A 14,166-nucleotide genomic window follows, 5' to 3' on the forward strand; every position below is an offset into this window, starting at 1 on the left:
AACCTGATATATATCTTGTATCCATGTACACTGGGAGAGCCAGATTGTTGTTTTCTTTTCCCTTGATCTCTTGTAAGATCAACTTGGTGGCATTCCTGAACATAACGTTCTATGGGAATAACATTAAAGGGAGGTTCATACAAACGGGTTTCTCTCGTGTCCCTCTCCTTAGAATCACTTCTGGGAAGTTAAAATGTATTTGCAAGTGGAAACTTGCTACTTTTTAAAGAAACATCTTCAGAAATAATTGGGATGCATTTGTATTTGGTAGCAAGTCAACAAGAGCCAAGAATCGACATACTGAACAGTTTTTGATCTTGTCTACTGCAGGCATTGGAACCCAAACCCCTGAGGGAGTAATTGGATTCAGCAGAGGTGTCCCTCTGCCCAGCTCTTTCCAGACCTGCCAGCCTCTGCGGAGAGCCGCCAAACAGCAGCCCATGGGGGTTTCCTGGGGCGAGAACCTGGGCTTGATTGGGGGCTCAATCCTTGCGCCAGCTTCAGGCTGGCACAGGGATTTTCTGCCCCTCACTGTCTGCATGGGCAGCAGGGCTATGGATGCCATCCCAGCACTCCATTAAGCCCCTCTGCTCCCTGGTCAGGGTTTGGATTGCATCTTAAATCTATATAAAGGCTTCCCTCTGCATAATACTTAGAATTCACACCTTGATCACAAATAAGTATGCAGGACTGTTGGTGCGTTCACTCTTAAACTTCATGGAAGGTAAATAATGCAGGCTGAAGAGTGCTGAAGTATAACTAGTCTACATTAAGTAATCTTCAATGACCTGGTTGGATCCAAAGATGTGACAAAGGAAGCTTTAGATTTGCATTTCTCAAAGTGCTCCTCATGTCACACTTTCTAAAGTCAGGGGAATATCAAGTGCAGTTTGTGATGTAGCATGGTGGTCTGCTGTTCAAAGGAAAAAGTAACACTATAGATATGTCTTTCTGCATCCAGGCCTGTATGTTAGTTGGAACAGAAGGAAAGGCATAGAATACACATGTGGTTATAGAATGCCATTGTGTGTTTTTCCCAAAGGAAAATACATTATTTCTTAAACATGAGTCCACAGCATTCCCACAGTCTGCAAGGGAGGATACCCGATCAAAAAATGAGATGAGATTAGTTTGGCAGGATTTGTTCTTCATATATCCATGTTGGCTCCTAGTAATCACTACATTGCTTTCAAAGTGCTTACAGACTGACTGCTTTATAATCTGCTCCAGAATTTTTCCAGGGCTTGATGTTAGGCTGACTGGTCTGTAGTTCCCCGGTTCCTCCTTCTTGCCCTTTTTGAAGATAGAGACAACATTAGCTCTCCTCCAGTCATCCGGCACTTCACCGTTCCTCCATGATTTCGGAAAGATAATAGACAGCAGTCCTGAGAGTTCTTCAGCCAGTTGCTTCAATACTCTAGGATGCAGTTTATCGGGCCCTGCTGATTTGAACTTGTTCAAAGTGATTAGGTATTCCTTGATTATTTGTCTATCAATCTCAAGGTCCAATCCTGACCCTTCTACTTCATGTTTCCCGGGAGGGTCATATACCCTTTTTTGGGAAAATACTGAGCCAAAGTAGGAATTGAGCACTTCTGCCTTTTCTTTGTCATCTGTTATCATTTTGCCATCCTCATTGAGTAGCTGTGCCACCATTTCTTTTCTCTTACTATGGATGCACCTGAAGAAAGCTTTTTTTGTTGCTTTTAGCATCCCTCGCTAGCCTCAGCTCATTCTCAGCTTTAGCTTTCCTGACACCATCCCGGCAATTCCGTGATACCTGCCTGTACTCTTCCTTTGTGGCCTGGGCTTCTTTCCACTTCCTGTATGTGTCCTTTTTTGTTTTCAGGTCATCTCTAAGCTTTTTATGAAGCCACACTGGCTTCTTCTGCTGTTTCCCCCCCTTTTTCCTTGTTGGAATTGCTTGCCATTGAGCTTTTAGAATTTCCTTTTTTAGAAACTCCCACCCACCTTTGACTCCCTTTCTCATTAGGGTGGCTTGCAATGGAACTGTACTTACAATTGTTCTGAGTGTATTAAAATCAGCTTTCCTGAAGTCCAGGGTGCATGTATGGCTACTCTCGGGTTTTGCTTCTGTTAAAATCAAGAATTCAACTATGGTGTGGTCATTTTCCCCCAGAGTTCCCGTAACTGCCACTTCATCCACCAAATCATCTCTATTGGTTAGAATCAAGTCCAGGATAGCTCATCCTCTGGTTGCTTCCTCCACTTTCTGTAGGAGGAAGTTATCTGCAACACAAGTCAGAAATTTCTTGGAGGGGCCGTGTTTGGCAGAATTTGTCTCCCAACAGATATCGGGATAATTGAAATCCCCATTACTACAACATCATGCCTCCTTGAAACATTGAGAATTTGCTTTTCAGAGGTTACATTCTCATCTTCTCCTTGATTGGGTGGTCCGTAGTAGACTCCAAGCACCACATTCCTTTTATTACTTCCCCCATTAATTTTAATCCAGATACTCTTGGTGGAGCTACCAAGCTCATCTTCCCGTATTTCTGTGCAGGGATATATATTTTTAACATATAGCACAACTCCACCTCCCTTTTTATTCCTTCTGTTCTTCTTGAACAAGTTGTATCCTTCAATTGCTGTATTCCAGTCATGGGAGTCATCCCACCAAGTTTCAGTTATACCTATCAAGTCGTAATTGCCCTCCTTTATTAAGAGTTCAAGTTCGTCCTGCTTGTTTCCCATGCTCTGCGCATTAGTATACAGACATCGAAGACCATGTGATTTATGGCTTGGCTTCCTTACTACATTTTTCTGAGGGCTGTTACTGGGCCCTATTAGAGCCAATCTCTCTGGTCCAGCTACTGTGCATAAGCCTCAGTCGTTACCACCAAGTTTACCTCTCCCTACCCTTTAGGATTCAGTTTAAAGCCCTCCTGATGAATTTCTCCATGCTGTGGCCAAACACATTCTTCCCAGTCCTTGTGAGATGCAGGCCATCACTTGCCAGCAGTCCATCTTCCAGGAACCATAGCCCATGGTCCCAGAATCCAAATCTCTCACGTCTGCACCACCTTCGTAGCCATTTATTCACACGGAGTATTTTTCTTTCCCTTTCTACTCCTCTTCTAAGTACTGGAAGGATGGATGTAAAAACTATCTGGGCCCCAAAGTCCTTGAGTTTCCTTTCCCAGGGCTTCAAAGTCTGATATGATTTCTTCATAGCTCCGTTTGGCAGTGTCATTTATTCCCACATGGATGAGGAGAAAGGGATACCTGTCAGTGGGCTTGATGAGTGATGGCAACCTTTCCGTCTCATTTCTAATCCATCCTCCTGGTAGACAGCATACCTGGCGAGTCCACGGATCTTCTCGGCATACTTGGGTTTCAATTCCACGCAGTAGGGAGTCTCCCACTACTAGTACTCTTCTCTTCTTGTTGTGGGGTGTGGTTTCATTGTCCCTGCTTGCTTGAGCTTCAGCCTCTTGCTTGTTGTTGCATGGCGTCTCCTGTAATTCTTCCTCCACAGGCTGTCCTCCAGTCTCCTCCTTGAGTGGTTGAAAGCAGTTCTATAGCTCCACTGGTGAAGGGTGTCTTCTAGCTCTTCTGCTCCTAACTGTCACCCTTTCCCACAGAGTTTCCTCCACTTCGTTATTCCTCTCCAAAGCAGTCTCCTCTTCTGCTACCACATGCTGTTGCTCCTCCACCTCTATGTTTCTTTGCTGCTGTTGTTCCAGCATTCTGTCTAAGAACTCTTCATCTCTTATAGTCCTCAGTGTGGCCACCCGCCGTTCCAGGCCTCTCACCTTTTCTTCCAACAGTGCCACGAGCTTGCACTTGTTGCAGGTGTATGCCATGTTGTTCTCAGGCAAAAAAACAAACATGGCACACACCTTGCAGGTCACAACCACTGGAGTATCCTTCCCATTCATACTCTCTTCTACCTTTTGTTTCTTTCTAACGACTTGTTCTGGAGTGGCCTGTGCTTTGTCCTGTCCTACTTCAGGATAAACTTGAGAGTCCCACTAGTATGCAGTGTGCTGTACAAGGAGAATTAGTAATTTGTTTGGGTTTGTTTTTTTATGGACCTCCCCCTTGACCTCCCCTGTCGAGCTCCTTTGTCAAACTCCTGTTTGCTCTGCCTGTTCGCTCACTCTGTTCGCTCTCTCTTTGAAAGCTGGCTTGATTGTATGTCCTCACCTGTAGACCAACTGAGACAGCTCCCTCTGCTCTGCTCTGCTCTGCTAGGAGTCAGGAAGCAGAATGAGAGTCCCAGCACACACAGCTGCTGCTTGTTGCTCTCAGCAGTTCTCAGGCCATGCCCTTAAGCCAATAGCTATCAGGCCACACCCCTTCCAATCAAGCTGCTATGGAGCCCTTCAGAGCACATGGCTTAGAGCACACGGCTTCAGAGCCATCTTGCCTTTTTCCTTTCCTCGCTACAGCTCCTTTGTCAAACTCCTGTTTGCTCTGCCTGTTTGCTCTCTCTGTTTGCTCGCTCTCTGAAAGCTGGCTTGCTTATATGTCCTCACCTGTAGATCAACTGAGACAGCTCCCTCTCCTCTGCTCTGCTGTGCTCTGTTAGGAGTCAGGAAGCAGAATGAGAGTCCCAGCACACGCAGCTGCGAGGTTTACTCGCAGAAAATTGAGTATAGAATTAAAGATTCATATTGGGAAGGTTTTCATAACAGACTATGAATTAGAGAAATAAACTGCTCTGTTCAAAAGCCGAGGAAAATTTAAACAAGGTGCATATACACTTCTTTTAAAATTCTGTCTAAAAATCATTTGAAAAATAAAATTTATATGCTATTTTTGCAAGTAATTCCAAAAAACCCCTGCATGTACACTTTTATTATAACTCAAATTGTTTACAGTAAATGATTGCATACAAAGATCCTGCTGTGATTTTTTTGTTCTACATCTCCTAACCTGCACACAGAGAAAAAGCTATAAACCAGCAAAAGACAAGTCTTCTGGCCTTGCAATGGGCTCTAGCTATTGCCTGGAGGTCAACAAATCCCTTGCCAATCACAACCCTGACTTCACTTATTGGCTACAAACCTGAAAGGGTGGGGTTAGAGCAGCCAGCTACAAACTCATTTAACAGAAGTTGCCGGGGGGGGTGGTGGCTGACATTTTGGTGTATATCTTAAACCACACCACCTAGAAACTTAATTTTTTTAAAAAATGAAGGCTGAGACTCTGGAGATTGGGGTATGTCACCCGGAGAGGACCCCAAAGATCCAGAGTCCCTAGGTGAAAACTGGAGACTTGGCAACTCTAATCTGTGTGTATAACCTTTAGACTAATACTAAAATAAATTAAACTTAATTTTATAAATATTTCACTTCTGTTAACCTTACACAAATTATTATTTATTACATTACTATCCTGCCCTTCCTTCCAAAAGGAGCACAGGGTGGCAGACGAGGGACAAAATGCTAAAAACATTTTAAAACACCTCAAAAACAAACATATTAAAAAGTTCTTTAAAAAAATACTAAAAGCATTCTTTTAAAAAAACTTTAAAAACATCTTAAAAAGCAATGCCAACACAGACACAGGTTAAATTGAATACCATCCTGATATATATATATTTATGAGTTGTTGACTGGTGAATACCATTATGAATAAACAAAATAAATGAAAATAAGTGAGAATCTAACAGAAGTCCCCCGAACCTACCCATAGCACATTGTTTTGAAGGGGGAATATTGACATATTAAAGCTACATGGCCTTGGTATATCATCATGTGCTTGAAGGTACATAGACAGAATAGGCCATGGCCAGTAAGAACAATTAACATTAAAAATGATAACAGACAAAATAGTTCTTTAAAAATAACCAGAACAATCACTCAGATTTGACAACAGAGAGGGAGCCATATGAATTTTCCTGCTGGGAGGGCATTCCAGAAATACAAGATTGACCACAGAGAAAAAAATGTCTGGTGCTCCCCAACCTAACCCATTTCACCAGTGAATTAGAAAACAAGACTTGGTATTAATGGTGTGTGTGTGTTTTATATACACTGCATTACTCCCTTAGATCCTCCTCTTCTAATAATGACAATGAAGCAAAGTTAAATACTGCTTCCACTAAACACTTAAACACTAGATTAAGAGGGACAAATCCGTTCTATTCCTAGGAACACTGAAAGGTGGCTTCTGGATGAAATATTCATTTTCAGGAAAAAGCAGAGGTAGGCATGACTTCAGCGATTCCTTATGTCTTCTGCCTCTTTGTAAAAATGCACCTGACTCCTCCCTCCTCCATCTGATGCCAATTCCATCCGTTCCCATTTATGCATGATTCTGCCATGACAGATATACCTGTAGACAGCTCAGACATGTTGGCAGAACATTCTCCTGGTGGAACAGCTAAAACGGGGCAGAGTTGTTAATGGGACAGGGCCGACACAGGGGAAGAACACAGTTTCTATATGCCTTCAGTCCATGGCCACAACAGTGCTATGCCACACCAGCTACTTTACACCAGTCAAGACTGGCACAAGAAATATCCCTGCCATTGACTTTAGTGGGAGGCTTTAAAAAAAAAGATGCTTCTGAGTCAGCAACCACCCTGCCCAGGTTGACATTACTGAGCATAGGCTATTGTGTAATTCAGCATCCAGTCACAACATACCATCACCAGTATATAAAGCCCATACAGAGAGACCATATTCAGATAAGGCAAATGGCATGGGGTAGGCCTATATCTCTGTAGCCTCATGTTGTTTAGTGCACACTTAGAGCAAGTATGTTCTTTTGCCACTCCTTACTTTATAATCTGCAATAAACTTTAAAGGACCTGTACAGTGTTGTTGTTTTAGAAGAGGAAGCAAGAAATCAGAAAATCTAAAACTGCCAACACCTTAAGGAAATTATAAAGAACTACAAAGCAATTCTTGGCAGACAACTAAATGGCCAGTTTCTGTGCAAGTAAAAGGAAATCTCAGGTACACACTTACTCAGATGTATCAACTCCTTTCTTTTCAAAACCTCTGGACTCACATCAGCTATATCATGGTAATCTACTTTTAAGTTTTTCCTTGCACTTACCCTTTTAACAGTAGTCTCCTTAACAAGTAAGCTTATGACATTAGTAACACCCATAAGAAGGACTGGAGAAAGGGCCTGACTTTCTGTCCACAGATTGCACTAGATGTAAGGGTATTTGGAGTGGGTGTACTCTACAGAGTATAAAGCCTGGTGCAGTAAAACATTGGGTACAAGCGGCCAGCCTTCTTGCTCTCCCAGTCTTGAAAAGAATACAACATAAAGGTGCAACCTGACTGAGATGAATAGCGGGAGATATCTGAGCTTCCCCAAAATCACAGTAGCATTTATAGATACCAGATCTTAAAGGCAGAACTCCACCAGATAATTTGTGAACTAATATGAAAATGGGCAGTGGCTCTAAGCATGCATAGAATGCCTTTGCTATACTAGTCATAGACAATTTGTTTATATACTGCTGAGGAATCCTCACTTAGCCCCCCCCCCCAATAATTAGTGTTCCTGATGGCATATCTTCCAGGTGAGACAAAGCCCCAGCACTTTTAGTTTTAGAAATAAGTACTAACAAGCACCCAAAAGCCTTACTTACTTACCTTTAACTCAACAACAACAGAGCCCATGTAAGAAGCCCAATGTGGCAGCAAGGGAGAAGCACCATCATGGCAGCCAAAGGGAACACTTGAAGCCTTTACAAGGGCACCCAGAAGGATGATAGGCACGGCAGGCAGGAACGCTCGTTCCTTAACCTGAAACCAGATAAACAGAGCAGAGGTGGAAAAACTTGATGAGAAAGAAGTGTCTCAGTCAACAGGTAACTTTAAAAAAAAAATTGTATGTACAATCAAGAGCCACAGGCTCAAAGGAATTATTTGGAATCATTCTTTGTTCAGTCCTGTTTTATTGAAAATCCTGATACTGTTGTTTGCAAATAATTATAGACCAGGTTAGCTTTTGTGTTTTATCAGATCCAGCCATAGGTTTTTGTTTTGTTTTTGCACGCGTGTGCACGTGCACGCACAGCAGTTTCCACATCTTCTTATCAAGTGTGGGTAGGCAAAGGACTAGTGCATCTTTTCTTGGTGACTGTTCCTTTAATTCAGAGTGCCCTGGTTGGAGGTTCAGGCCAACTCATTTGTTGTTGTTGGTTTCACCTGGTAGATGAGTATAAAGAACTCATTAATTGCTTCTTAATTCCAGTTCTTTTTCCTACTTATTTATTTTATTTATTATTTTATTTACAGTATTTTTATGCTGCCCCATTCACATGAAGTTTTTGGGTGACTTACAGTAAATAAGTAAAGCACAATTTAAATATCGACATAAAATAAAAAAGCGACATAAACACAACAAAAAGGAAGGAAGAAGTGAGGGAAGGGGGAAGGAGGAGGAGGGAACCGGAAGGGGAGTGGGCTGGAGAAGCGAGGGAAGGGGCAACAGGGAGGGGATAGGAGACAGGAGGACGGGAGGGCAGGTTTGATCATTTGCATGCTTTTTGAGTTCAGTGGGATTTACTCCTGTACAATCATGCTTAGGATAGGTAAAACTGACCTGGGGGAGGGGCAGGGAGAGGGGAGAAGAGGGAAAGAGGGGAGGAGGATAAGGGTAGGGAGGAAGGGGGAGGGGAGAGGGAAGAAGGGGAAGGGGGAGAATTGGGTGGGCACTGGGCAGAGGGAAAGCTCCTTTCCTTTCCAAAAGGAAAACATTGTGAACAGTATCATTCTTTTTCAGGGTTCCCCCCACCTTTTTATTCTACAGCAGGCACATGTAGCCTCTCACCCAAATTTAAACCAAAGCTGTCCGGGCCACATCCACATCCACACCAGACCTTTATTTGACTTTAGACAGTGATCGCTTCCCCGAAAGAATCCTGGGAAGTGGAGTTTGTGAAAGATGCTGATAGTTGCTAGGAGATGCTCTGTTCCCCTCACAGAGCTACAATCTCCAGAATTCTGGGAAGAGGGGCTGACTGTTAAACTACTGTGGCCACTGGAGGTCTGTCAGGGGAATAGGAGTCTCCTAACAACTGTCAGCATCCCTCACAAACTACACTTCCCAGGATTCTTTGGTGGAAGCCATGACTATTTAAAGTGGAATAAATATCTGGCATGGGTGTAATCCCCAGGTTAGCCAAGCTAAACAGCTATTAATCTGGCTTTTAGAACTCTTGGCAGTTGGTTCTTACTGAGCATGCTTGCATTTATTATAGACTCCAATGTTAATTTTCTTAAATTAAATGAAAATCAGCCATGCAGTTTTTTAACCTTTAAACTGCAAAAAATAAAGGTCAGAGTATGGGGCAAGATCAGTAATAGCATTACAGGTACGCTGTGAACATGGCTGATTTTTAATTTATTTCAACAAATTGTGAGATCACTGACAGAAAAAAGTCCAACAGGGGTGTGGGTTTTTTCTCTCTTGTTTTACACTTTGAACTCTTGATTCTCTCTGAATGTTTTGTGTATTGCCATGAAAACTTAGAGGGTTGTTAAGCATGAGTTCAGGACTACATTATGTAAGGTTTTGTGTTGAAATGAGCTTATGGGAAGCAGCAGAATGGCATGAGGGGGTATTTTCAATTTAACATTGCAGAATGTGTAAAATCCATGCTGGCCATAGCATACAGCTACTCTCGTGGCTGTATAATAATAATTTGTGTACTTATTCTTGGGTGGAACAACAGTGGACTGAAGCCAGCTGCAAGGAGTATCTATGGTAACTCTTCAGTTGGCCTTGCCTACATTCTGAGGAAATCATGGATGATGTCAGGCATGCTGAGCCTGGATCTTATGTCTGTCTCACACAGGGAATTAAAACACACACTTACACAGAGAAAATGTGACTTTTTAAATTTTATTTCTTACATTTCTATTCCACCTTTCCTCCAGGGAGCTCAGGATGGTGTACATGGTTCTCCCCTCCCCATATTATCCTCACAACAATCCTGCAAGGTAGGTTAGGCTGAGAGAGTGACTGGCATTTTTTTTTTGCAAAGCACTCACTACTTTTCTTAGTTTCCCCCAACCTGAGTGAAAACAGTCCCTGCTCAGCAGAAGCACTGATGTTTTCTGATATTCATGTAAGTGAAGGGCAACTATTTACCAAAGGCAACAATCCACCATGTTTTCCATTACAAGGCCTTCCCTTGCCACCGCTCTAATGTTGCATCTCTTTTCCATTCTTTAGTTTTGATTTCCACAATGGAATATTGGTTTGAATAAGCTGCCTGGTATACTCTCCCCACTTCCCAACCTGCCATTGAAGGGCTGTCACAGGACAATTCTACATTTGAAGGAGTCCTCTATTTGAAGGGCTGGCTGGTCCAAGTCTAGTTTAAAGATAAAGAACCCTAGGAATGGGCAGCCAAGGGCCTTGATGTTTCCTGTCAACTGTTGGCACACGGACAGCAGACTGAGCAATCACACAGATCACCTGGTTACACTCTTCTCCACTACAGTGAGCTGTATTGCATTTCTGTGTAAATTTTGGTAATTGTTTTTAAATGTACTAACTATACATACAAATTAGCATATGCAAACTCATGCAGATCTATCTCTTTTTGCCATCTTATTTGGTGATGGGTCCATGACTCCCCCAGCCTCCATCATCATCTTTCAGGAAAAGTAAGACCGAAGTAATTGAAGTGTGGGAAACTCGCACTGTGGGCTTGAATGCCAAGAGCCTCAGCGTGATTCTGTATCTATGACAGGAAAAAGAAAAATTAATTTTCCTGTCTATCTCATCTGTGAGGCAAGATCCCGAATGTTATAATGATACTTAGCACAAATGATCTAGGTATACAAAGCTATGAAATGGGACACACACACACACACACACACACACACACACACACACACACACACACACACACACACACACACACACACACACACACACACACACACACACACACACACACACACACACACACACACACACACACACACACACACACACACACACACACACACACACACACACACACACACACACACACACACACACACACACACACACACACACACACACACACACACACACACACACACGGTTTTCAGGTCAGTGGAGCTGCAAGGATAAATGATTAATTCCTCCCTTAGCTTCGAATAACTAAGTGTTCAGCTTTGTGAAATTACTAAATTCACTCCAAGGTGATGTCAGAATGGTTTGTGTCCTGTGCTTTGTGCCAGTTCTTTACTGGGAATGATTATAAAACTTTCAGGAACTTGATAGAATGGTCTGCTTCTCTGGAAACAAGCAAACAGATGGTGAGCATGCTAGCTTTTCACAGCTGTTACATTTGCAGATTATCACAGTGAGCTACTCTAATTAATACATATTAATACATGTACATCACAGTGATTTGCCATCTCTCACTAACAAATCCCATTGTTCTTTCAAGTGGGATGTCACCTATTATAGATAGGCAGGAACAGAAGTTTGGGAAATTGTGGCCTTTAAAACTAGTACCCTGTGCACATTTACCTGAGAATAAGTCCCGTTGGATATAATGGGACATACTTCTAAGTATACTTTTATAGGTTTACACTGTAAGAAGCCAAGGCAGGACTTTTACAGTAGGGATCTTTGGTGCCAGGTGGCACCTACAAGCAAGAGCCTCAGGGATCAGTTGTAAGTATCAGGGATGTTGTCACTTGTGAATGTTGTCAAGGAAGCCCAGTTGTAAGGCTAGAAGGGAAAGATCTTAGGACCGTGCTTCCAGTGGCTCCTGTGTGCTGAATGTATTGCATTTTAATGTATGTGTCTGTCTGTGTACATGGAACAATGTTCTTTGCGGTGAACCTTTGGGAGCCAAGAATTGGCTGAGAAATAAGATTAAGAAAAAAATCTCATTAAAAAATCTCAGTGTGTGGAAGAAGCCACTGCACACATTCAGTAACGTAGACTGGGCTGGAATGCATCTTCCTGGCTTCCTTATGTGTAGCTGCCTTATTCTTTCTATTCTACCCAGGTCTGGGTGAGTGAGAATGCCAAGACTTGTCTGATGACATGCAAGGCTGAGTCTCTGGCAGCAGCGATGGTGTGTCCAGTTGGAGAGCGTCCGATGGGCCAGGTGGGGCTTCTACAGGGGGGTCAGGAGCTGAGGGGGCTGAGCTGTCAAAGATGGGGGTTGGGGCACCCTGTGAGCCCACCCTGCTGCTTGCCCCCTCTCTCTGGGTTCCCAGTCCCAATCCTCATAATCTCTTTCACCCTTGTCTATCAGTATGGCTCATGACATCATCCTCCCATGCCGATTTTCCCCCCACCTCAGGGGTGTGGGCGTGTCTGGATAAGTTTCATGGAACTCTCTCACCAAATCCAGTGCATGGATATCTGTTGCCGCCTCCCAGGATCTTTCCTCCAGACCAAACCCCCTCCAATCGATCAGATATTGCAACTTTCCTTGAGGATCTGCTCCACTTCACACTCCTCTTGACTGTCCACTACGACTGGTGGGGTGAAACAGGTGCTCGGTGAGGGTCTGGCGGCTTCTCCAGGTTGAGCAGTGATCCGTGAAATACTGGGTGGATCTTTAAGGAGAGGGATAAGCATAGGGGGAAGGTGACTGGGTTAATCTGTGCTTCTGCTTTGAAGGGTCCCAGCCTCCCCTCCACAAACTTGTGGTAGGGAACTTGCATCAGCAAGTGGAGAGCCACACTTTGTCGCTCACCTGTATTTCAGGGCCTGGCTGGCATTGCTGATCTGCTACTCTCTTGTAGTCAGCTTTAGCTCTGGCTAGTTGTTCTTGTAGCAGGTGCTGCATTGCCTGCAACTCTTGCATGAACTCCGCTGCTGCTAGGAGAGCTGGATTAGAGCTGGGGGTGGTGAAGGTGTGTGGGTGGTAGCCAAAATTGGCAAAGAATGATGTCTGCTGAGTGGACACGTGCACCAAATTGTTGTAGGCAAACTCAGCTAGGGGCAGCAAGGACACCCAGTTGTCCTGCTGGTAGTTCACATAGCAGCGAAGGTACTGCTCCAAGGCTGTATTCACTTTCTCCGTTTGCCCATCTGTCTGGGGGTGGTGCACAGATAACATCTTAAGTTCACTCTGTAATAGCTGCCACAGGGTGCTCCAGAACCAAGCCATGAACTGGGCCCCCTTGTCCAAAACCAAATTTGTGGGGAGTCCATGCAACTGGAAAACATGCTGAACAAACAACTGGGCTGTCTCCCTCGTGGTTGGTAATCCATCACAGGGGATGAAAAGAGCAATTTTACTGAAGACGTTCACAACCACCAAAACCATTGTTTTCCCCTGAGAAGCAGGCAGGTCCTTGATAAAGTCCAGAGTCACCATACACCACTGTCCTTCAGGTGTGGGGAGCGGCTCCTGCAATTCAGCAGGTTGCCCCAGGGTGTGTTTAGCTCTCATGCATGTGGGGCAGGATTGTACATATCTTTCCACATCATGCCTGACCCTTGGCCACCCAAAGTCCCGTGTGACCACCTGTAAAGTTTTAAGCACCCCAAAATGCACTGCAGTTGGGGTGTTGTGGCACTGTTAGAGGACCTTGGTTCGAACCTCTCCTGGAGGCGCATAAAGAGCTTCATAGTGGTAGAGCAACCCTCCCCTCTGAAAGAAGCCTGGTGTGCTGTCTTGGAAAGGCAGCTCCAGTTCTCACACCCTCTCCTGAGCGAAAAGGTCTTTTGCTCCTGAGCATGACGTAGTTCTTTGAACCATGCGTCTGGACAGGCTGCCACCACCATTTTCTTCAGGGGTATAATGAAATGTAGTGGGGACGGAGGTTGGGCTTCTCTGTACTGTGGCTTGCTGGATAAGGCATCAGCCCGGTAGTTCTGTGCCTGGGGAACGCAGTTAATGTAGAAGCGAAACCTAGCAAAGAACTGGGCCCACCACACTTGCCGCTTGTTCAACTTGCGGGCCATCTGGAGGCTTTCTAAGTTCTGATGGTCAGTGTGGACCTCCACTTTGTGCCGAGCTCCCTCCAGGAGGTGTCACCAGGTCTCAAACGCATCGCAGATGACAAGTAACTCCTTCTCTAAGACTGTGTAGTTTCTTTCCACACTATCAGCTTTTGAAAGAAGTATGTTCAGGGTTGGAACACCCCTCCTTCTGGGCTGGTTGTAATAACACATCTCCAATGGCTATGTCCAATGCATCAGTCTCCATCACAAAAGGGCATTGAGGGTCTGCTGAACAGCAGCTTTGGA

General features: G+C 44.1%; 1 protein-coding gene and 1 long non-coding RNA gene across 2 annotated transcripts in view; one reads left to right on the forward strand and one right to left on the reverse strand.

Moving 5' to 3' along the window:
- The window catches only part of LOC133387401 (uncharacterized), a 31,060-nt gene that overhangs the window by 15,160 nt on the left and 1,734 nt on the right, over positions 1-14,166 (forward strand). The window contains exon 2 of the long non-coding RNA XR_009763470.1: positions 11,966-12,067. This is a non-coding gene — a long non-coding RNA (uncharacterized LOC133387401). The remainder of the gene's footprint in view (positions 1-11,965; positions 12,068-14,166) is intronic.
- Positions 1-14,166, reverse strand: part of PFKFB2 (6-phosphofructo-2-kinase/fructose-2,6-biphosphatase 2) — an 87,337-nt gene that overhangs the window by 1,117 nt on the left and 72,054 nt on the right. The window contains exon 16 of the transcript XR_009763469.1: positions 7,590-7,742. The gene's annotated coding sequence lies outside the window, so the exon portion shown is untranslated. The remainder of the gene's footprint in view (positions 1-7,589; positions 7,743-14,166) is intronic.

This window comes from Rhineura floridana, chromosome 6 (assembly GCF_030035675.1).
Source record: "Rhineura floridana isolate rRhiFlo1 chromosome 6, rRhiFlo1.hap2, whole genome shotgun sequence".
In the NCBI taxonomy this organism is placed as follows: Eukaryota; Metazoa; Chordata; class Lepidosauria; order Squamata; family Rhineuridae; genus Rhineura; species Rhineura floridana.